Source organism: Cyprinus carpio, chromosome A20 (genome assembly GCF_018340385.1).
Source record: "Cyprinus carpio isolate SPL01 chromosome A20, ASM1834038v1, whole genome shotgun sequence".
Taxonomy (NCBI): Eukaryota; Metazoa; Chordata; class Actinopteri; order Cypriniformes; family Cyprinidae; genus Cyprinus; species Cyprinus carpio.
This window is the reverse complement of record NC_056591.1, coordinates 23688958-23711521: the sequence shown is the minus strand read 5'-3', so window position 1 is coordinate 23711521 and position 22564 is coordinate 23688958. Positions and strand designations below refer to the sequence as shown.

The 22564-nt window shown below is 38.2% G+C and overlaps 1 long non-coding RNA gene and 1 pseudogene across 1 annotated transcript; one reads left to right on the top strand and one right to left on the bottom strand.

The window, feature by feature from the left end:
- Positions 1-171: 171 nt before the first annotated feature.
- Positions 172-3753, top strand: LOC122149034. Its single transcript, XR_006162804.1, has 3 exons — positions 172-1362; positions 1467-1535; positions 3611-3753. It is a non-coding gene; the product is annotated as an uncharacterized LOC122149034 (long non-coding RNA).
- LOC109048106 lies at positions 3363-21172 on the bottom strand (annotated as a pseudogene).
- Between the last annotated feature and the right edge of the window lie 1392 nt (positions 21173-22564).

The following is a 22564-nucleotide window of genomic DNA, read 5'->3' as shown; positions in this document are numbered from 1 at the left end:
GTAAACAAACAAATAAAACAAAAAAAAGAGTATTGCATGATGTTTTTTCTCTACATAGGTTAGACTACATATGTCAATATATAATTTCAGAAATAGACACAATAATTTAAGTTTTCTGAAACTACAAACAAATATCTTACCCACCTTCGATGGGCCACGGTGCTACAATCAGAGGTTGTCATTTATATAGTGTTGTTACTGGACAGTCAGCAAAACTGGCAGCTTGATTTGGTCATGTAATTCTGCTTGGTTTATGGTAATGTAACTCTGTCCTAGTGGAAAATAGAATGACAGCAAGTTGCCATTCATTTTTTTGGCTTGCTATAAGATGCAAGGTTTTTAGTTGTTATTACCATTTACTTCATCTAAAAACAATTTTCTACACGAATCTTCATCATATTGAGATGTTTTCATGTTAAAGAAATAGCATACTCATAGACTTTTGGATTATGTACTTTCATGGTTTAAACAGTTTTACAATCCATACTTTATGTAGGCTGTATGTTGTTTAAATGTAGGTTTTCTTATGTGAACTTGCTTATTTGCAGTGTTTAATTTGATGTCAAGTCTTATTTCAATGTTGCATCTTTAAAATTAATGGAACTTGGCACAGAAGAGTAACTTGGTTTGGATGTGGAGAAGCAGTCAGCTGTCACTGGTTTTCAGTTTCAGGAGTGACAGCAAATCCAACAAAAGCTGATGACTCAAAGCTTTTACTTTTAAAAAAAGTTATATACAACTTGCTTTTTGGGGTAACCACTTGATCACCTGATGTCATACACAATAATGACCTTTCCTGTGTTCAGCATGTTTCAGCATTTGTTTTTTTGGACAAACCATTTCCTCTTCAAAGTCACATAAAGTCACATAACAGTGTTTGCATATAATGTCAACTTTTCGCACATATTAGTTTAAATCTTTTACATAATCACGAAAAGCTTGCTGTATGTAATTATTTAGTTCAGTCTCAGGCATATGAGAAGAGATTTTCTTCTTGACTAATTTGAAAAGTTTGGCTAGCAGGACCATTAAAACCTGCCAGATTTTTTATTGGACAATTAAAGCTCAGTGGTCACTGCAATACTAATCATGTTTCATAGTGATATTATGACTCTCAAAGTTATAAACAGCATGTTCTTATATGGAGAAAACATTAAATATAGCACAGTGAGTTATTCTGTTAGTATTGGGGGGCAGTTGGGATCTAATGGTTGGAGTGTAACCCACGGTCACGGGTTTGAGTTTCGGTACCGGCAGGGATTGTAGGTGGGGGGAGTGAATGACCAGTGCTCTCTTCCACCCTCAATACCACGACTGAGGTGAGACCCTTGAGCAAGAACCGAACATTCAATGACTCCCCAGGTGTGTGTTTGTTCACTATTCACTGCTGTATGTGCACACTTGCGTGGGTGAATTGCAGAGCACAAATTCTGGACGTCACGTACTTTCCTTTTCTTTTTTATTAGGGTTAGAGCACTCATTCAGGCCACAGTGAAGACTTACCTGACCTATCATCACTCCACCAATATCTCTCTGTAAGTACATTGATTTTCAATATACTGTGTGCCTTTAATAACAGTAATGAAGAGTATATGACTTGCTCCAGATTGTTGCTTGTTTAGATGTCAAGATTTTTGGCCAAATGGTTCAGATCACAGTGAATAAAGCTTACAAATGCATTTCTATGTGAATATGGTATGGTTTGCAATCATACCACATCTGTTCTAAATGCACAAACTCAGTAGACATGTCCAGTTAACTTTGCATTGTTGATCTAGTATGCAGTGAAGTATTTTCAGAGTAAAATACAATCTTCGTACAAGTAAAATAGTCAAGTCAGAATACAAGCAACTAAAACATGCTACATTGGTAGGCTGTGAAAGTTGTGGAGCAACTTTCTGGAGAGATTTCAGAGAATGATACCAAAATATCCAGTCAACAGCATTGTGCTGAAGATGCCTTGTTAATGACAGAGATCCGAGATGAATGGAAATTCTGCTTCAAGGTAAGTGGAAAGTGGCAAACTGAGTGTGTCTGCCTCCCGACCAACGCTAGGTAGATTGTTCCCAAGTTTGGGCACTAAAAAAGAAAAGGATCTGCCACCCGCAGTTGATTTTGATATTTTAGGTATTATCAAATGGCCAGAGTTTTGAGATAGCAGCGGATGTGAAGGACTATAATGTGATAAGAGCTCGCTATAGTATTGAGGAGCTAAACCATTCAGGACTCTATAAGTAATTAGCAAGATTTTAAAATGTATTTAATTCACTGGGAGCCAGTGCAGAGTTGACAGAACCGGGCTAATATGGTCATACATCCTGGTTCTAGTAAGAACTCTAGCTGCTGCATTTTGGACCAGCTGGAGTTTGTTTAGTAAGCTAAAGATGGAGAAATATGATCTTACAAACATTAGAAACATGGTTTTCAAATGAAAGATTGCTATCAAGTAGAACGCCTAGGTTCCTAACTGATGTCGAAGAATTAACATCAAGTGTTAGACATTGTTTTAGGTTATTTTTGGTCCAATACCTTTTCAGTTTCTTTTTTTTTTATTAGTAGGAAATTACTAGTCATCCAGTTTTTTTATATCAACCATGCATTCCGTTAATTTTGCGAATGGGTTTGTTTCATCGGGCTACAAAGAAATATAGAGCTGAGTATCATCAGCATAGCAGTGGAAGCTAACACTGTGTTTCCTGTTGCTATCTCCCAAGGGTAAAATGTAAAGTCTGAAAAAGTAATGCTCCTAGTACTGAGCCTTGTGGTACTCTATACTGTACTTATGATCAATATGATACCTCGTCATTCACTGGTACGAATTGATGACAGTCAGATAAGTAAGATTTGAACCATGCCAATGCAGTTCCACTAATGCCAACATAATATTGTAGTCTATTCAAAAGAATGTTGTGGTTGATAATGTCTAAGATCCAGTAGGACTAATAAAGAGATACAACAACAATCAAATGATAAGAGCAGGTAATTTGTAATTCTGATACGGTCTAAATCCTGTCTGGAAATCCTCACAGATACCATTTCTCTCTAAGGAACATAGTTGAGATGATACTGCCTTTTCTAGTATTTTTGACAGAAAAGGGAAATTTGAGATCGGTCTGTAATTAACTACCGTCCACAACACCGGGAAAATCTTGCTTTCTTTCACTTTTGTTTCTGCTTTACATTAATGCCTTAAAATAAGATAATGTATCTTACTTTTGAAACTTCTCATTTTGTACTGCAAATATTGTTGGTTCTAATGATAAATAGCTAAGCCTTTTTGAATAAAAGTGTCAGTTGAATGGATACTATAAAAGTTTGAAAGAAGTTTCATATGGTGGACATCAAAAAAAGAGGACAGCATAGAGATTGTATGTCATTTTATTGGACACACATGAAAACCCAGCACAGTCATATTATATGCTTGCTTGTAGGTGTGGTATCTTCTCTTCATTCTTCATCCTTAATCTTGAAAATGCAGAGAATAACAATTTTGTTGAAAAATATTTTAACATGTTACATATAAACTCTAGCTTTGCAGAGTACAGCTCGACAACATCAAGCATTAAATGTCTCATTTTAAAACTACTATGTGCCTTTGTTACCTTCCCAGCATCACGGCTCTTGGCTCTCAGCTTGTTGACCTGGGACTCAGCGATATCAGCGCGCTCTTGAGCCTCCTCCAGCTCGTGCTGCACCTTCCTGTACCTGGACAGGTGAGTGTTGGCCTGCTCCTCCTGTTAGGATGACACAAGATATCCAACCCCTTTCATAGCATTGCACTCATGGCACTGAATGTGTTGTCTAGAAAATATCAAAACCTCACACTTAAGACAAAAAAAACGACATTAGACTTACAGCTTCTTCAGCCTGGCGCTTGTAGGCCTTCACTTTCAGCTGCAGTTTGTCTACCAGATCCTGCAGTCGGATCACGTTCTTCTTGTCTTCCTCAGTCTTTGGGTGTAAATATTGTTCATGGTCTTAGTCAAACTATGTATATTATTAAGAAAGGTGGTACATTTCTAAATCCAGTGTAGTTTTACCTGGTAAGTGAGCTCCTTCACTCTCCTTTCATATTTGCGCACTCCTTTCACAGCATCTGCACCACGTCTCTGTTCAGCTTCAACTTCAGCCTCCAATTCACGCACTTCAGTAGAGAGTCATTAGCCCCTTTCACACAGTAATAAGAGTAAATTGCTGTAAAATTACCAGAACGACTTTACTGGAAAATTCAAAAATGCGCAAATTTACCAGTATTTTTGAAAGAGCCCTGTTCACAGAAGATCTCTTAATGGTAATTTATCTGTAATTTTCTAGTAAAGTCTGTATGTGAGAAAGGGGCTATTGTTATCACCTGTCAAATCTCTACCCATAGCCAGTTCATCTAAGACTGTATTTAGCTTGTAATTTACCCTGGACTCCAGTTTCTGGAGTTGTTTCTTTCCACCCTTCATGGCCAGACTCTCAGCCTCATCCAGACGGTGCTGCAGGTCTTTGACAGTCACCTCCAGTTTCTTCTTCATCCTCTCCAGATGAGCACTGGTGTCCTGCTCCTTCTTCAGCTCCTCAGCCATCATAGCAGCCTGAAATATAAGCCAATTCAAATGAACTAACCAATATAGACAGAAATGCCTTCCATGAAGATTCGCTTTGTTACCACACGCAGATAAACAAAGTCAAATAACTGTTTAATTTAGAATAGAGCAACAGAATGTAAGCGCTCACATCAGTGATAGCCTTCTTGGCCTTCTCCTCTGCATTTCTGGCCTCCTGGACTGCATCATCCACCTCACCTTGAACCTGGACCAGATCAGCCTCAAGCTTCTTCTTAGTGTTAATAAGACTTGTATTCTGTGGGATTTAAGCAGGTAGTTTAGTGTACATTTAACTAAAACTCTGTAATCATGTAACATTAATTTGCTCCAAGTATATTTTTTCTGTACTTGTGAGTGCAGCAGTCCCACACGCTCGCTGGCATCCACCAGCTCCTGCTCCGCCACTTTGCGGCCTCTCTCTGTTTGCTCCAGTGCAGCTCTCAGCTCCTCAATCTCTGCTTGCATCAGGTTATTCCTGCGCTCCACCATGGCCACCTGCTCCTTCATGTCCTCCTGTCCTCTGACAGCTTCATCAAGGTGCAGTTGGGCATCCTGTGGTATTGTTCTTTCTTTGTTAGTTGTATGTTATGATTCATTTAATTCATGTATCATATTCACCTAAATGTGTTTCCAGTTCCTCATTCTACAGAAAGATACCTTGAGTTGGCCTTGAACGTTCCTGAGCTGTTTCTGGGCTTCAGCAGCCTGGCGGTTGGCATGACTAAGCTGGATCTCCATCTCATTCAGATCTCCGTCCATCTTCTTTTTGACTCTCAGGGCATCATTTCTGCTCCTGACCTCAGAGTCCAGAGTGCTCTGCATAGAATCGATCACTCTTTGGCTGTTCCTCTTGATCTGTTCCATCTCCTCATCCTTCTCAGCCAACTTCCTGTCAATCTCACTCTTCACCTGGTTCAGCTCCAGCTGCACACGAAGAATCTTGGACTCTTCATGTTCCAGGGTGCCCTACAAAAAATTATTATTTTGACTTAATTCTGAATTAAATTTGAGTTTTTACATTTTGTAATACATACATTTTTGAATAATAATAAAAAAACACACAAAAAAGCAGAAATTACGTTTTTCATTTCAGGATTTCATTCCACTCCATATTCAATGTTTTAATATTATTAAAAGCAATGTTGTCATAATGCTCATATTTTAGCAAAAGAATGGCACCTCGGCTTCTTCAAGTGCAGTCTGGATCTCTGATTTCTCAGACTCCACTGTCTTCTTGGCTTTTTCTAACTCATGAATGCTCTTTCCAGTCTCTCCAAGCTGCTCAGTTAGGTCAGAAATCTCCTCTAAAAAGTTTTAAAAGCAGAATTGTAAAATGTTCTGTTTTAATCCATCTCTTTTCTTACATGCTTGGTGTACAAATAAAAGTGGTATTTACGTTGCAGATTCTTGTTCTCCCTCTTCAGGGTCTCGAGGTGGTCAAGAGCTTCTTCATAGGAGTTCTTCATTTTGAACAGCTCAGTGCTGAGAGAGCGAGCTTCTTTCTGAGCACCTTCTAGTTCAGCCTGGCTTTCCTCATACTTCTGTTTCCACTCTGCTAGGACCTGAAGAAAAAGACATTGTTATTTAGCCACGTCCATGGCTCAAGGTTTAGATTTAAAGATTGTCCACGTCCTTCTCACCTTGTCAAAGTTTCTCTGCTTCTTGTCAAGGTTGGCAGCCAATGAATTTGCCCTCTCCACATCAATCATGAGGTCCTCTACTTCACCCTGAAGTCTCTGTTTGGTCTTTTCCAGAGAGGCACACTTGGAGTTCACCGCTTCAATGGATTCTTCAGCATCCTGCAGACGCTGGGCAAGTTTTTTCCTGAAGAAATTGAAATGAAATCTTACTAACATTTGTGATATTAAATGTAGGGTGCTGGAGACATTGTTCTTTGCTGTATTTACTTGGCTTCCTCAAGCTCCTCAGTGCGTTGGATGGCATCAGTCTCATATTTGGTTCTCCACTGAGCCACCTCACTGTTGGCCTTAGACATTCCACGCTGGAGTTCAGCTTTGGCCTCCTGCTCCTCCTCATACTGCTCTCTGAGCAAGTCACAGTCATGACGGGCAGACTGAACCGCATGGGCTAGAGCATTCTTGGCCTGTAAGGCAGTATATTTTGAGTTTTCCAAAATTCCAATCTTTACAATTACTTAGATTATCAAAACTTAATTTTCAAAATTAATTAACTCAATTTTGTATAACTCTACCTTTACTTCTTCCTCAATATGCCTTTTGAGTTCCTCAATTTGCTGTGTATAAGCCTGTTTTCCTCTAGTTAGCTGTGAAACAAGTGCTTCTTTCTCTTCCAGTTGACGGCTAAATTCACCTAAATCACATTAGAAATATTACTTTGAAATTTAATAACAGAGAAACTTTTAAATAATTTTTTAAAGGTTTTTACATGTGTACCTTATTTGCCATGCCTTACCATTTTCAGTCTGAAGTCTTGCACGTTGTGCATTCATGTCATTCAGCTGACGAACATTTTCATCACTCTTGGTCTTGATTTCACTCAGCTGGTCTTCCAGGGTACGGCACATCTTCTCTAAATTAGCCTTAAAATGTACAGGGTTATATGCAGATGTTTGTAAAGATGCGTTTATATTTAATGACTCTCTAATGAAATTACCTTTGCTTTAGCCACAGCCTCCATGTTGCTTGTCAAGTCATCAATCTCCATCTTGTATTCACTCTTCTCCTTCTCCAGCTTCTGCTTGACCCGCTGGAGGTTGTCGATCTGTTCTCCGAGTTCAGCCACACTGTCTGCCTGCTTCTTTCGGAGAGCTGCAGCTGTAGCTTCATGCTGCAAGGTAGACTCTTCCAGATCACGACGCAACTTCTGGAATTCAGCTTCACGCTTCTTGTTCATCTCAATCTGGGCAGCAGTGGCACCACCAGCTTCCTCAAGCCTCTCGCTGATCTCTTCAAGTTCCCTGGAGAGATCAGCTCTCTGCTTCTCCACTTTAGCACGAGCAGCTCGCTCTGCCTCAATTTCCTCTTCTAGTTCCTCTATACGGGCCTAATTGAAAAAAATAATAATAATCTTTTGTGATGTTTGTAATGTGGATTTGCCATTAACTTCACATTTTCACATAGAAGAGATTATGTTCAGCATTACCTGAAGTTCTTTGATTTTCTTCTGAAGCTGTGCTCCCAAAGACTGTTCATCCTCAATCTTGCTGAGAAGTTGACTTATCTCAAAGTCCTTCCTGTTTTGAAAGAAGTGTTTTGTAAAATGTGTAAAATATTTTTTTGTAAAATGTGTAATCGTGGGAAGGTTGACATCCACTCACTTTTTGATCTTTTCATCTGATTGCTGTTTGTCATTCTCCAGGTCCATTATGGACTCCTGGGCCAGTTTCAGATCACCCTCAAGCTTTCTCTTGGCTCTCTCAAGGTCCATACGGAGTTTCTTCTCTTGCTCCAGTGAGCCCTCAAGCTATTGTGATAGAAACCAGAGCATTAAAATCTGGTAGATAACAACAAAATTAATTTCACTTTGATTGATTGTCTCATTCTCATGCCAAACATCTTACATCATCCACTTGCTGCTCAAGCTTTGTCTTAGATTTAGTCAGAGTGTTGACTTTGTCTTCCTCTGCCTGAAGGTCATCAAGAGTCTGCTGGTGTGCCTCTTGGAGGGCTTTCTTCTCTTTGGTCAACTTGGCGATGCTCTCATCCTGAGAGGCCATCTCCTCCGTCAGGTTTTTTACCTACATGGAAGCATTGATTATTGGTTTCATTCTCAAGAGCCTGAATCACAGTCAGCGGTTTGACGATGTCAAAAAATACTGACTTTGTTTTCTGTTGCATGCTTTTCCTTCTCCACTTTTGCCAAGGTGAGCTCCAGGTCATCAATGTCTTTCTTCAGCTCGGAGCATTCATCCTCCAGTTTCCTCTTCTTGGCAGTCAGTTCAGCATTGATTTCCTCTTCATCCTCCAGTCTCTCATTTGTCTCTTTGAGTTTGGCTTCGAGCTGGATCTTGCTTTTGATGAGTCCTTCACATCTCTCTTCAGCATCAGAGAGGTTTTCAGATTCCTGTTCATTGACATGGATGTAGTTAATGACTTATGTTCATAGCTATAGGATCCATATTAGGATCAATAAGTGCTGACAATACTCAAAGCTGTTCCTTGCAGCTGAAGGTCGTTTTTCTCTTGAAGAAGTGACACCATTTTCTCCTCAAGCTCCTTCTTTTTAGCTAATGCCTTTGTTAAGTCCTCCTTCATTTTTTCATAGTTCTCCTTCATGGCTGCCATTTCTTTCTCAGTCTCTGCACTCTTCAGAAGAGGCTTGATCTTGAAGTAGAGCTTCATCCATGGCCAATGTTTGACATTCATGATGAATGAGCGGATGTTGTATTGGATGGAATAAATTGATTCTCTGTGTAAATTGTAATCAGTAAATCAGTCATTATCAATCTGTGGTACTAAACAGTTGTGTTCCAGACAGTTTTGTAAGTAGATTGTACCTCCTCTCCATCATTTTGACAAACTCCTTCCTCATGACGTATCCACGGCACAAAGCTTGAGTCATGGTAACCAGTGTTGCTAGTTTCTCATCTCTCATCTCCTCAAGAGTACGCAACAGACCAGCTTTGAAGAACACCTACAAGAATGTTTAGAACATTCTAAGTGGTACAATGTTGAAGAAGCCAAGTTATCCTCCTCAATATAAATGTGACCTGGGTTATGGTACACTGTCCGTTATATATAGGGTTTTTTCCTAGATAGAGAATTATGAGGGGGCCGCTCCATCCAGTTTTGTTCCACCTCAACAAAACTCAGGCAGGCAGTTATATGCAAGCTTCACTGAATATCGTCAATTATGGATTGTAGTCAAAAGTGTGCATATTTAAAGAAATTTTTATGTCACTACACAAATTTACTTTATATTTCTTGGAATTGCTATCTCTATATTCATCTGCTGAATTATTTGGTGTGATGAACATTAGCTGCTTTCAGTGCTGTCTGCCTGTGTTTGTGTAAGGTCAAAAGATTTTTTTTTCTTCTAATAAGCCACTTTATAAAAAATAGATAAATGTATATTGGTATCAAAGCAATGTAGACCAGGGATGGTTGGATTATGAGGAGTGGATGAAATGTAATCAATATATGTAATCAAGATGGTGCCACGAATGGAGTTAACGTTCGCCTACCCCCCTGCAACCCCCCTCCCTGCCTCCCCCATCATTCAACCTGTGCTTAAGGTTTGTGTAGAGGACATTAACAAGGTCTTCAGAAAACTTCAGGCCCAGATGGTGTTTCACCTGCCTGTCTAAAAGTCTTTGCTGCCCTACTGGTCCCCATTTTCACACAGATCTTCAACAGATCACTGAAACTATGTGAAGTTCCCTGCTGATTTAAAGGCTACATTATCATTCCGGTCCCCACAAAACCCCAAATCACTGGACTTAATAGCCTCATTTCCACTGTCGGGCCAAAAGTGGCCATGCTAGTGCGCGCCAGGGCCAGTCGTGTTTCTACTGTCACTTCCGAGGCTTAATCGTGCCTCGCAGGTGCTTGCTTAGGGCCAACGGCCTGTTTTTTTTTTAAGCCAGACAAAAACCTTGGGACAGAGTGGGCCAGCTGGGGCTAGAGGAGTGGTTATCAACAAAGACAGAGTTTCTCCACATCTAGATACATCTTATTTTATTTTTTTCACTTATTTAGATAGCGTAAGTGCCGCGGAACATTTGATAAAGTTAATAGCTATAACATTTTATCTGTCATAAGTCTTGTCTTGAGAGTTTAGCTCCGCGTATGTCATAAAAATATAATAATGGTTTATGTTCAGGAGCTTTTATACAAATATAGAAATGATCATTCTTTCTAAATGTGATGCATATATGGTGACTACACAAACAGAAACAGACTGAATAAGTAGGTAGGCTATGTTCATACCACTTTATTTCTGTGTGACTCATTTTTAATCCTGATAAATTAATTCATTATGATCAATGTATCACTTATTATTGTAAAACATCAATGCTTTTGGATTTTAAATCTTTAACAAAGCATGCAAATAAATGGTCGCTTTTATCGTGTTCGTTTTGTGATCACGCTAGTTCCAGTGACTTATTTCTTATTAGTTTTCTGATAACTTCTCTTTGTTGGGGAAATAATGGGGTTGCGTGACGCTGTTCCTGAGAGGCTTGTAAAGGGGCAGGTTTTAGTGAAGCGCAGCGGTTCTTCTGGCCCAACGGTGGGAACGCAGCGTGATTTTGGGCTCGATGCTACAGGTCCAAGGCTATTAGCCCCGCCCGGCCCATTTAAAGCACTGGCTCAAAAGTGGAAAGCGGCTAATGACTATAGACCTCTCAAGTCTGTGGTCATGAAGACATTTGAGAGACTGGTCCTGCCCTACCTAAAAAAAGTGGAGATGATAGTGGACTTCAGGAGAAGTGCCCCCTAATATTTGACTAACCATTAGTCGACCAGAAGAGGCTTGGTCGACCAAAATCTTATTAGTCACAGGAAAAAAAAAATTAATAAAAAAAACATCCACATTGGCAGAATCCATGCATATAGTTAACAGCTGGTCTATGTGGTAATACAGTACATCGGGCAGGACTTCAAAATGCTCGCCTATCATTCATCAACCTCAAATATGGCTTATCTCAAATATGTAGGTATTAGCAACTTTACATGGCCGCTTAATCTAATGTTAACCTAGAAATGTGCGCGCTGTTTAAGTGTCTGTGCGGAGTGTGGAAGCTGAACAGTAGCTCACTGCAGGACAGATGGAGGCGCCGGTGCGGTTACTTGCTCTTAAGATACACTATCAGTTTTGGTCATACAAATAAGAGTAACACACCTTTCGAATCTGTAAAGACTCTACATTTATTTGTGTGCACTCACAATAACAACAAAACATTGTGCTTTTGTAAAACAATAAAAAAGCAAACAGGATGAGTTTTCTGTGTGAACTTGAGCGCGAAACTCCGAAACTGTGTATACTTGCCTTACAAATATAAAAAACATATCAATACAGAGCGAAATGTCTACTTTCAAATGAACCAATTCAAATGGAAAACAAATATTCACAGATTATGTAATCCATATGAAACATTCATACAGGCGCATCCACTTTTGCGTAACTGCAGAGATGACGAGTCAGTGTTGCTGAGTTCATCTCTTAAAACGACAAAAGAAAGCACAAGTTTATCAATTAATTGTTAAAATGTTAATGCAGCCTCCTTACTGTTTTCCCTGACACATTTATAACCATTACTCCTGCCGGTGTGCTGTGGCAAGCTTTATGCATATACTAGTGCACTTATTAGGCAATGTAGGCAATTAAAAGCGGGGTACAATGCTGTTTCATGCATTCAGAGTTGTTTACACTGTTAAAGAGTTGGATTCTCATGCTAAGCATGGACAAAGTTTAAAAAATTTCTGTGCCAAAAATCTTATTTCCAGGTTCGTACAAGTTTCAGAGAGTTTTTTTTGATCGTGGCTCTTCATGACGTAGACGAGGGTGGAACTCCATATATGGGCCTTTCTCCCGGAAAAACGCGCCCGCGCATGCATCGACCAGAGCAAGAGCGAGATCACGCCTATCAACGAGCTTTATTCGGTGGCAGCGCTGCACATCATTTGATACTAAAAGATGGAGCTGTCCCAGCTATAAAAGATCCCAGTCATGATTCAGAACTGCAGACGGTAAGTTGGCATTCAGCGCTCAAGTGCTTGTCACTTTTTAGCTCTGCCCACAACTCGCCTCCAGGAGCTCTGCTTTTTCTGGAGAGAATCAGAAAAGCTGTATCTTTCTTTTATAAATATGATAAAACTAAAGACTTTTTGGAGATATGTAGGATGCAGTACTACTCTATAGGTATTCAAGATTAACATGAGATTGGGTGAAACTGTCATGCCCCCTCTAAAGGCTCATTATTATGATTTAAATGATTTATTGATAAACGTGTGATTAGTCGACTAATGCTTCAAATGAACGACTACTAGTCGACCAGAAAAATCTTTAGTCAAGGGTAGCCCTAATTTTTTTTTTACATATTGTTATTTTTTATTAATTATTTATTGTCTATTCTCTTTATTGTTGTTATTAAGGTTTTATTTCATTTTACTGCCTTTTATTATGTCTGCACCTTCTGTACTGGAAGCTCCTTACACCAAAATGAATTTCTTGTGTGTGTAAACAAGGCAAAAAAGTTCTTTCTAATTCTGATTCTAAAAAGTTTATGTAAAATGAAAAATATGTGGCTGAAATGTTCTGCACTGGTTGTGCACTGTGTAGATGAAAGCAATTGCTTTAATACCATTTTTAACAACATCATGTTTATGTTCAACTACTCTTCAAATTAGATGTTGTATTTAATTAATGTTTGGCAGGTTAGCTGTTTGCAGAATATGCTTTAATTTGATTACTGACATTTTCTTCATCTATTTATTAGAATCCCTAAAATACACTGCTTGTAAAAAGTTCATATGATCAGGATTGTACCACCTGTTAAAATAAAATTATAAAAATATAATTAATCTAAAATGCTGACGATGATTTTATCTATGATTTAACAGTTTGGGGAAGCGTGATAATTTCCCAAGCACAAAGGGGGTCCATTTAGGACGTGATGGGTAGCTAAGTATGGTGACCCATACTTGAAATTGGTGCTCTGCCTTTAACCCATCCAAGTGCGCACACACACACAGTAGTCAGTAGTGAACAAACATACACACCGTTAACACACACTCGGAGCAGTGGTCAGCTATTTTTGTTGCAGTGCCCGAGGAACAGCTATTTTTGGGGGTTCAGTGCCTTGCTCGTGGTATTGAAGGTGGCAGAGAGCGCTGTACATACCTACAATCCCTGCCGTTACCAAGGCTTGAACCTGCGACTTTTAGGTTACAAGTCTTACTCTCTAACCATTAGGCATAACATTAGAAATGTTATGATTGTGTAGTGTGGCATTAAGATTTGTTTTTACTCAAATTACGTAAATTATCAAGTAATTAATTATAATAAGAGAACTTTGTTTCGCCATGTGGTATATTAATTGAGGAGCTCACCTTGGTGTGTCCAAACTTGTATTGGGTGTGGTCCACATCAATAGAGCCCAAGAGTTTCTCTGAAGCCTTTTTGTTGTCAATGAACTGTCCCCTCAGGGATGACACTAGCATTTAATACTTTGTATCTAGAGGACATTAACAGGAGAGTCATGTTCTTGTGAAATCAAAAAAATATATATATTCTTAACATGATGAAGATTAAATGGTGCATCATCTGCAATAAGGAAGGTTGCAAAAGGTCTTTACCTCTGCTTGAAGTCGCCATATAGGATTCTGCTGGGGAAACCCTTCCTGCAGATTCTGATACCCTCCAGCACACCATTACATCTGAGCTGGTGGATAACCAGGAAGTTCTCCATCAGACCTGCAATGCAAATGTTGTTAAGGTTCCAGAGATATTTTCAAAACTGTGATGCATTAGATTTTTGGGGGAACAAGTTTACCTGGAGTCTTGGATTCATTAGGAATCAAGCAGCGCACAAAGTGAGGGTGAGTGCTCCTCAGGTTAGTCATCAGCTTACCCAAGTTCTCCTGTGGAAATGTTTATGAAATTAGTTCAGTTTTTAATGGAGAAGATGTTCACATCCTTCATTAAAAGAGAGAATTATGTTTACCCTAAAAAGTGCAGACACAGTCTGGAAGGAACCACCCTTCTTCTTGCCTTTCTTTCCACCGCCGCCCTCAGCTGTTTTATGTCAAAGAAATATGTTATTATTGATTTTATTTTGCTTTATATTAAGCTGTTCATTAGATTGATATCTGATATTGACAGATATTAACTGCTCTGTCATCATCGTGCATAGATATACTTAATGTTTTTATGAAGTGTAGAATATGTGATAACAGTGTACTACATTAAGATACAGTTAGCTTTTCTCTGTTTTGCACATCATTAAAATTAATATTGAAGAATTCAGGAAATGCAGATGTTCATACCTTCAGCAGCTCCATGAGCGGCATACAGGAAGGCCAGCACTTTGAGGGATGACTTTTGGTAGAGTTGCACAACAGAGTCATTCAATGGATCCTTGTTCTTGTCCAACCAGCCAACAATGTTGTAGTCCACAGTGCCGGCGTAGTGCACCAGAGAGAAGTGGGCCTCTGCCTTACCTTTGGCAGGCTTGGGCTTCTGGAAAGCTGCACATTTGCCCAAATGCTGATCATGCAGCTTGTTTTTGAAGCTTGTGTCTGTTGCCTTGGGGAACATGCACTCCTCTTCAAGGATGGAGAAGATGCCCATTGGCTGTTGAAGAAATATTTACACTTAAGTACAGTCACAATGTAAATAGTAAATTTAATTTACAGAATATCCTCTTACCTTCTCAATGAGCTCAATGCAGGCAGCCAAGTCCATACCAAAGTCAATGAACTCCCATTCAATGCCTTCTTTCTTGTACTCCTCTTGCTCCAGAACAAACATGTGGTGGTTGAAGAACTGTTGCAGTTTCTCATTTGTGAAGTTGATGCAAAGCTGCTCCAAGCTGTTGAACTGATAATTCAACAGAAGGAAGTTCTTGCAACTGGACTTATTTTTTTATATCTTTATTCTTTCAGAGACATTAATGATTGATGCTCACATCAAAGATCTCAAATCCAGCGATGTCCAGCACACCAATGAAGAACTGTCTAGGCTGCTTGGTGTCCAACATCTCATTGATACGGACAACCATCCACAAGAACATTTTCTCATAGACAGACTTGCAGAGAGCCGACGGACTGCGTTGTTCACCTGAGAAATTCAAAGGTCAGTGTAATTGATATTAGACTTAATTTTTAATTTAATTGTGTTTTCTGAATGTCTATGGGACATTTTTCTATTTTTTTTTTTATCTATTGATAAGGTAAATTATCACCTGTGGTACTGTCTGGCCTTTGGTCACCATCTCATTCCCGACCTTCACTCTTGGGTAGCACAGAGCTTTCAGCATGTCAGCGGAGTTGATGCCCATGAGGTAGGCGATTTTATCGGCCACTGAGGAAGAACAGTTTTAATGCATTACTTTCACTAATGAAGTCAATGTTTGCATTGCTAATTTTGTAATAATACACCCTACCCTCAGTGCCGTCAGGTTCAGCCTGCTCCTCTCTCTGCTTCTGTTTGAACTTCATGTTTCCATGATGCATCACAGCACCAGTCAGCTTGTAGATGCTGATTTTCTCATCAGCACTGAAGCCCAGAATGTCAATGGCAGTCTGTTTTAACACAGACCAAATAAAACACATTATGCATTAATATGCAGTTTATATTGCATGTCATGCAGTATTTACACCAGTTCATGCTATTGTTCTTATTTTTAATTTCATGCCAGATACATTGCTTGTAATCTGAAAATATCACTAGTAATAATAATAAAAACTGAGTTGTCCACATACATCTGTGGCAATGAACTCTTCCACATCATTGATACTGTTGACAGTGATTTCACCCTGGCTGATCATTGGATAGTCATAAGGGTTGGTGGTGATGAGCAGGGCCTCTGTAAAGAGTTGATGTGCAGCATGTTAACAGTGGTCTCAAACTAGGAAATAACTGAAACACACAATCCTGTAGATTTCTCACCAAGCAGCTCTGGCTTGTGTCCAGTCATGAGCTGGTAGAAGATGTGGTAACTCCTCTCAGCAGACAGCTGGAATGTTTACTCTGGACTTTTCCAGCAGATCTGTAAAAAGTGATGAAAAAAAGACATTGAGTTCAGTTGATTAATTCACTTGTTAGTCCCCAAATAAAAGTATTAGGCTAAAAACAGTGTTGACTCACAAGTTTCAATATCAGCTGAGGCAAGTTTTCCAGTGGTCACCCAAAGTGAATCCTGATGAATTTACCCTACGGAGATTGAAATCATTTACAAAAGCTCAACTGTTTAGCAGTTTTGAAAGTGTGACTGACGTTGTACAATGCTGTAATGATTCATAAGTGCAACTTACAAAACGAGAGGAGTTGTCGTTCCTCACAGTCTTGGCATTACCATAAGCCTCCAGCAGAGGGTTGGCTGCCACGATTTGGTCCTCCAGTGATCCCTAAGTAATTGATGGGCAGTAGTTAGTAGGTATGAGGTGAAGCACAAATACTGTAATCAATAACATCGTCTAGAATAGGTATTTACTAACCTGCATTTTTCCAGGGACTGGTTCTGGCTTCTTCGGTCCAGACATCGCACCAACAGTTGCAAAGTACTGAATGACACGTTTGTGTTCACAGTCTTTTCCTGCACCAGATTCTCCACTGGAGATTGATACAAGATCATGTTTTAGTCAATACATTTTCAATTAATTTATGCATATAATTGAAAAGCTTTAGCTTATTCCATCAGAGCAATATTTACTCACGTAATCAGGACAGACTGGTTCTCACGATCTGAAAATAATGCAGGGAATGTAATAGTTTTACCAAAATAGGTAGAACTTGAATTTAACTGTAAGGTAGAAATTGTTTGTGAAGAATTTTTAGTGAATTTATTTGTTGTTGTTCTTGCATTTACACATTAATAGGGTGTATGATAACCTTTGTGTTTTATTTATATCGATTCATGTAAGTTCATTTAAAAAAGGTATGGTCCCATTGAAGTGTTTTGTGTGTATGTGTGTGTGTGTGATGTAAACCAAAGTAGTACTACTTAAAAAGCACTTACCAAATGAATGTATTCTTGAACTTTAGAAAGACACACTTCCAGAATCCACTTACCAGTGAGCATGAACTGGTAGGCGTTGTCAGAGATGGAGAAGATGTGAGGTGGGCCCCCCCCGCTTCAATCCATCCTTTTTTGCCTCTGTATCCAGCCACAACACAACTGCGTCGTACACTGGGAGCCACTTGTATGGATTGACAGTGACGCAGAACAAGCCAGAGTAGGTCTGAAATGGAGATAGATAGTCCAGTTTTTACAATGCTGCCGTCCCATCCTAGGAAATAAACAATGATTGATTTAGACTTACATAGATCATCCATGCTGCGTAACGCTCTTTGAGGTTGTACAGCACACAAGGTTCATTGAGGTGGGTCATCATGGCCATGTCCTCAATTTTTGTCAAAACTTGGGAGGATTCATGGGGAAGATTTCATCTTCTTTTACTGTGACAGTCTGTAATGAACATTAATCAGTAATCAGAAGGAGGATAAGACTTTTCTGTACACGTTTTGTACAATCTATTTTACTGAACTTGTTTAACTCCTGCAGACTCAATTGCAGTAGCATTTTTTTTATCTATCATACTTACTTTCCCACTGTGAGTTTTGACAGTAGCTTTGCCACCCTCTTTACTAACAAGAGAGTACCCTTTAGGGTACATCTCATCTGCATCTACCACAAAGAACGCCGTTTTGGCATTCAAAGGGGGTGTTCTGAGCCTCGATTCTCTTCTTTTTCTGTTTTTCCGGAGGTAAATGGCCGCCGGGCCGAAAACACTCCATTTCACCATCTCCCATGATGGCACTTTACTGTGGAGCAGAACTGACATCACAATACTGACACAAACTCTAATTTGGTTCACTTTTTTAACTTTAGTTGAAAGTTTTTTCAAACTTCTTTGGCTTTTTAACTCTACTAAATACGTTATGCATTAAAATATTTTTAATCTTACGTTATTAGTACTTTTACCTTGTATCTATGTTCAGAGAGAAATAATCAGCTGTCAAGTTCAGGATTCTGAAAAAGAAAAAAAAACAACAACAGTAAACCAAAAAACAGAAAAAGAGTACCTGCATGGTGTTTATCTACATATGTTAGAATATATATGCTAATATATGATTTCAAACATAGACACATATAACACCAGTATTCTGAAACAGTGGCAGAATGAGTGGGCATAGCTTACCCACCTTCTTAGGCCACTGTGCTACCTTCAGTGGCTGCCATTTATTATAGTGTTGCACTTATTGATCTACAGTCAGCAGAACAGTCCCGCTTGATTTGGTCATGTAATTCTGCTTGGTTTATGGTAATGTAACTCCTGTCCTAGTGGAAAATGAAGAATTCAAGCTGCCATTCTTTTTCTTTTTATTTATTTATTTATTTATTTCTTGGTTTGCTATACTATGCAAGTTTTTAAAAATGAAAAATTTTCCCACTCATATAAATAGTTTCTATACATAATTTTGTAATGTTGAGATGTTTTCATCTTAAAAGAAATAGCATACTCCCTAGAATTTTAGATTAAGATACTTATCTTGTTAAACAAATGTTTTACAATCCATTCTTTATCCATGCGGTTCTTGTTCACGTCGGTTGTCCTATGTGAAACTTGTTTGTTTATAATTTGTTGTAATTTGATATAACAGCTCTCATTTCAATGTAGCAGCCGTAAAAAAAATATAACTTGGCACAGAGGAGTAACTTGGTTTGGATGTGGAGAAGCAGTCAGCTGTCACTGGTATTGAGTTTCAGGGGTGACAGCGAAAGCTGATGCCTAAAAGCTGTTATTTTTAGTAAAGGAAATATAAAATGTATTTTTCTAAATCATATTTATCAGGTTTAAATATCCGATTAAAATTGCTAAATCACCCAAATGTCATACACCATACTGACCTTTGTTCCTGGTGTTTGTTTTTTTGGACATTTAATGTCCATATTACTTCCCTCAAGTCGGATAAAAGTCATGTCTTGCATATGTCACTTTTCACACAAATTAGTTAAAAATCAATTTTTTTTCTTTTATTGTATGTAATTATAGATTTAGTTCAATCTGCAGGCATGTGAGCAGAGAATTTTTCCTCTTGACCAATTTGAGAAGGTTGGCAACGCAGGACCTTAAAAAAACCTTTTAAGATTTATTACCAGAGATGGACTGTAACAGTCCTTTTCCAAAAGGAGAAATATTAATCTCTGGCAGATGTTTTAATTGGGCAATTAAACCACAGTGGTCACTGCCAATCTGTTTCATAGTAATATTATGACTCCAAAGTTTATAACAGCATGATCTTAGATGGATAAAACTTAAATTCGCACAGTGAGCCTTCTGTTTTGTACTGAGATTTAGGTGCCATCATCCAGGCCACAGTTGAAGACTTATCTGACCCATCATGACACCACGAAGATCTCGCTGTAAGTGCAACATATTATTTTTCACTCAATGTACCTTTTAAAAAAAACAAGCAAAGAAGAGTTTTGACTGTTTTGTTTCTAGATTGTCTGGATCTTTAGGTGTGTAATGTAACATTTATTGTTGCTGCATTTTACTATTGTTGTACATTGTTACCTACTATTAACTGACTTTGGGTTTTACAAGCCTGAAACTTTGCTTGATTTTATAGTTTATATTACATAGGATTTCAATAGATTATTTTTTTTTAATTGGATTAATTGTGTTTACACCGTGATAATCCACCCTCATGGGAAATGAAACATTTACCATTTTATCTTGTTTAACACATTAATTTTTGTAAGTTATGTTACTATATCCAGCAAAGTAAACCAAAAGATTGAAGGGTGATTCTTGCAAAACTATTTTCTGCAAGCTTATTTCAAGATAAATTTATATATTTTCAAAAAAGGACACTTGGAGACTCCAAAAGGGACCACTGAAGTTTTGTGCCAAATCTTCTGACTTCTTGACATGCATCAAATAATTCAGGCTTTCATGGAGACGCGTGTGTGCATGGGGGTGAGGGTGTCATGTGAAGTAATTAAAAGGACCACACCTCTTCTGCAATCACTAATACACACCATCCACGACAATGGGACTCGGTAAAAAATCTTGCTCTCTTTTACTTTAGTTCTGCTCTAGCTTGTGTACTAATGAATATTATTGTTGCCATTGTGTATTGCAAATATTGTTGGTTCTTAAACTAAATAGCAACCCTCTTTGCGTGTGTGAAAAAAAACTGTTGCTGCATGAAAAAATATGTGAAATGTTTGAAAATAGTTTCATTATGGTTGACACACAATAAAAAGCCAGGCTAGCATTGAATCTGTATTTCTTTTTATGTTACACACATGACAAAATGCAGCACAAGTCATATTATATGCTTGCTGTAGGAGTTTGTTGGTGTCTTTTTCATTCTTCCAAATCATTACTCTTGAAAATTCAGAATAATATATATTATACATTTTTTTTTTACATAATCTCAACATGTTCAGTATAAACTATAGCGTTGGCAGAGTACAGCTCAATCTCAAGCACTTTGGGTGTACTTCAGATTTTGTTAAAGTTGTTATTTCCTTGCCAAAGTGCCACCAGAGAACAGCACATGTTCTATTTGGCCATCGATATGCAAACTTTCAAAGAAGTTGGAAGTCGATTCTGCAGTGGAAATGAGATAGACAGTTTTCTATGCTGCATTGTGTCTGTCTGCTTTTAGAAAGCGTTAATGCATAAAACACAGTTTGACCCAAGAATTAAAAAGGGGAATAACAATTTCATATGTCATTAATAGCGGTTAACTTCCATTATTTAGTGTGATTGCTTCTCATCTTCCCTTCTCCCACAAAGAACGCCTTTTGGCATCAAAGGGGGTGTTCTGAGCCTCATTCTCTCTTTTTTTTGTCCGGAGGTAAATGGCCGCCGGGCCGAAACACTCCATTTCACCATCTCCCATGATGGCACTTTACTGTGGAGCAGAACTGACATCACCAATACTGACAAACTTAATTTGGTTCACTTTTTAACTTTAGTTGAAAAGTTTTTTTCAAACTTCTTTGGCTTTAACTCTATCGTTATGCATTAAAATATTTTTAATCTTACGTTATTAATTGCTACCTTGTATGATGTTCAGAGAGAAGCTATATCAGCTGTCCAAGTTCAGAAGTTGCAGAAAAGAAAAAAAAACAACAACAGTAAACAAAAAAAAACAGAAAAAAGAGAAGTACTGCATGGTGTTTTATCTACATATGTCCAGAATATATACTTGTATATGATTTCTAGACACCTTATAAACCATATTCTGAAATGCTTGGATGAGTGGGCATAACTTACCCACGCTTCTATAAGAGCCTGTGCTACACTTCAGTGGCTGCAATTCGTATAAGTGGTGGTTATTGAGCAGTCCAACCCAGAACAGTCCCGCTTGGTTTGGTCTTTGTAATTCGTGCTGGTTTTATGGTAATGTAACTCTGTCCTAGTGGAAAGATAGAATTCAAGCTGCCATTCTTTTTCTTTTTTGTATGTTTAATTTTTTTATTTTTTTGGTTTTGCCTATACTATACACAGAAGTTTTTTAAAATGAAAAATTTTTACCTAATCTAAATAAAGATTTTCTATACATAATTTTGTAATGTAGACTTATTGTCATCTTAAAAGAAATAGCATACTCCTAGATTTTTAGATTAAAAGTACATATATTGTTTAAAATGTTTTACATCAATGCTTTCATCCATGCTGTTCTTGTTCACCGGTCGGTTTGTCCTGCTCTTAGACTTGGTTTGTTACTATAATTGGTGTTTACTTTGATATAACAGCCTCTCATTTCCAATGCTAGTCAGCCATAAAATAAATGCTAACTTGGCACAGAGGGAGTAACTTGGTTTTGGATGTGGAGAAGCAGTCAGCTGTCACTGGTATTGAGTTTCAGGGGTGACAGCTGATGCCTAAAGCTGTTATTTTTAGTAAAAAGGTAATATAAAATGTATTTTAAATCCTATTTATCTTTTTTAAATATCGATTAAAATTGCTAAAATCACCCAATGTCATACACCATGCTGACCTTTGTTCTGTGTTTGTTTTGGACATTTAAATGTCCATATTACTTCCTCAAAGTCAGGATAGAATCATGTGCACCATGTCAACTTTTCACACAAATTAGTTTAAATCTTTTTTTTTCTTTTATTGTATGAATTAGATTTAGTTCAAGCTAGGCATGTGAGCCAGAGATTTTCCTCTTGACACAATTTGAGAAGTTGGGCAAGCAGGACCTTTAAACTTTAAGAGTATTACAGAGATGGACTGTAACAGTCCTTCCAAAAGGAAAAATAATATCTCTGGCAGATGTTTATTGGCAATTAAACCACA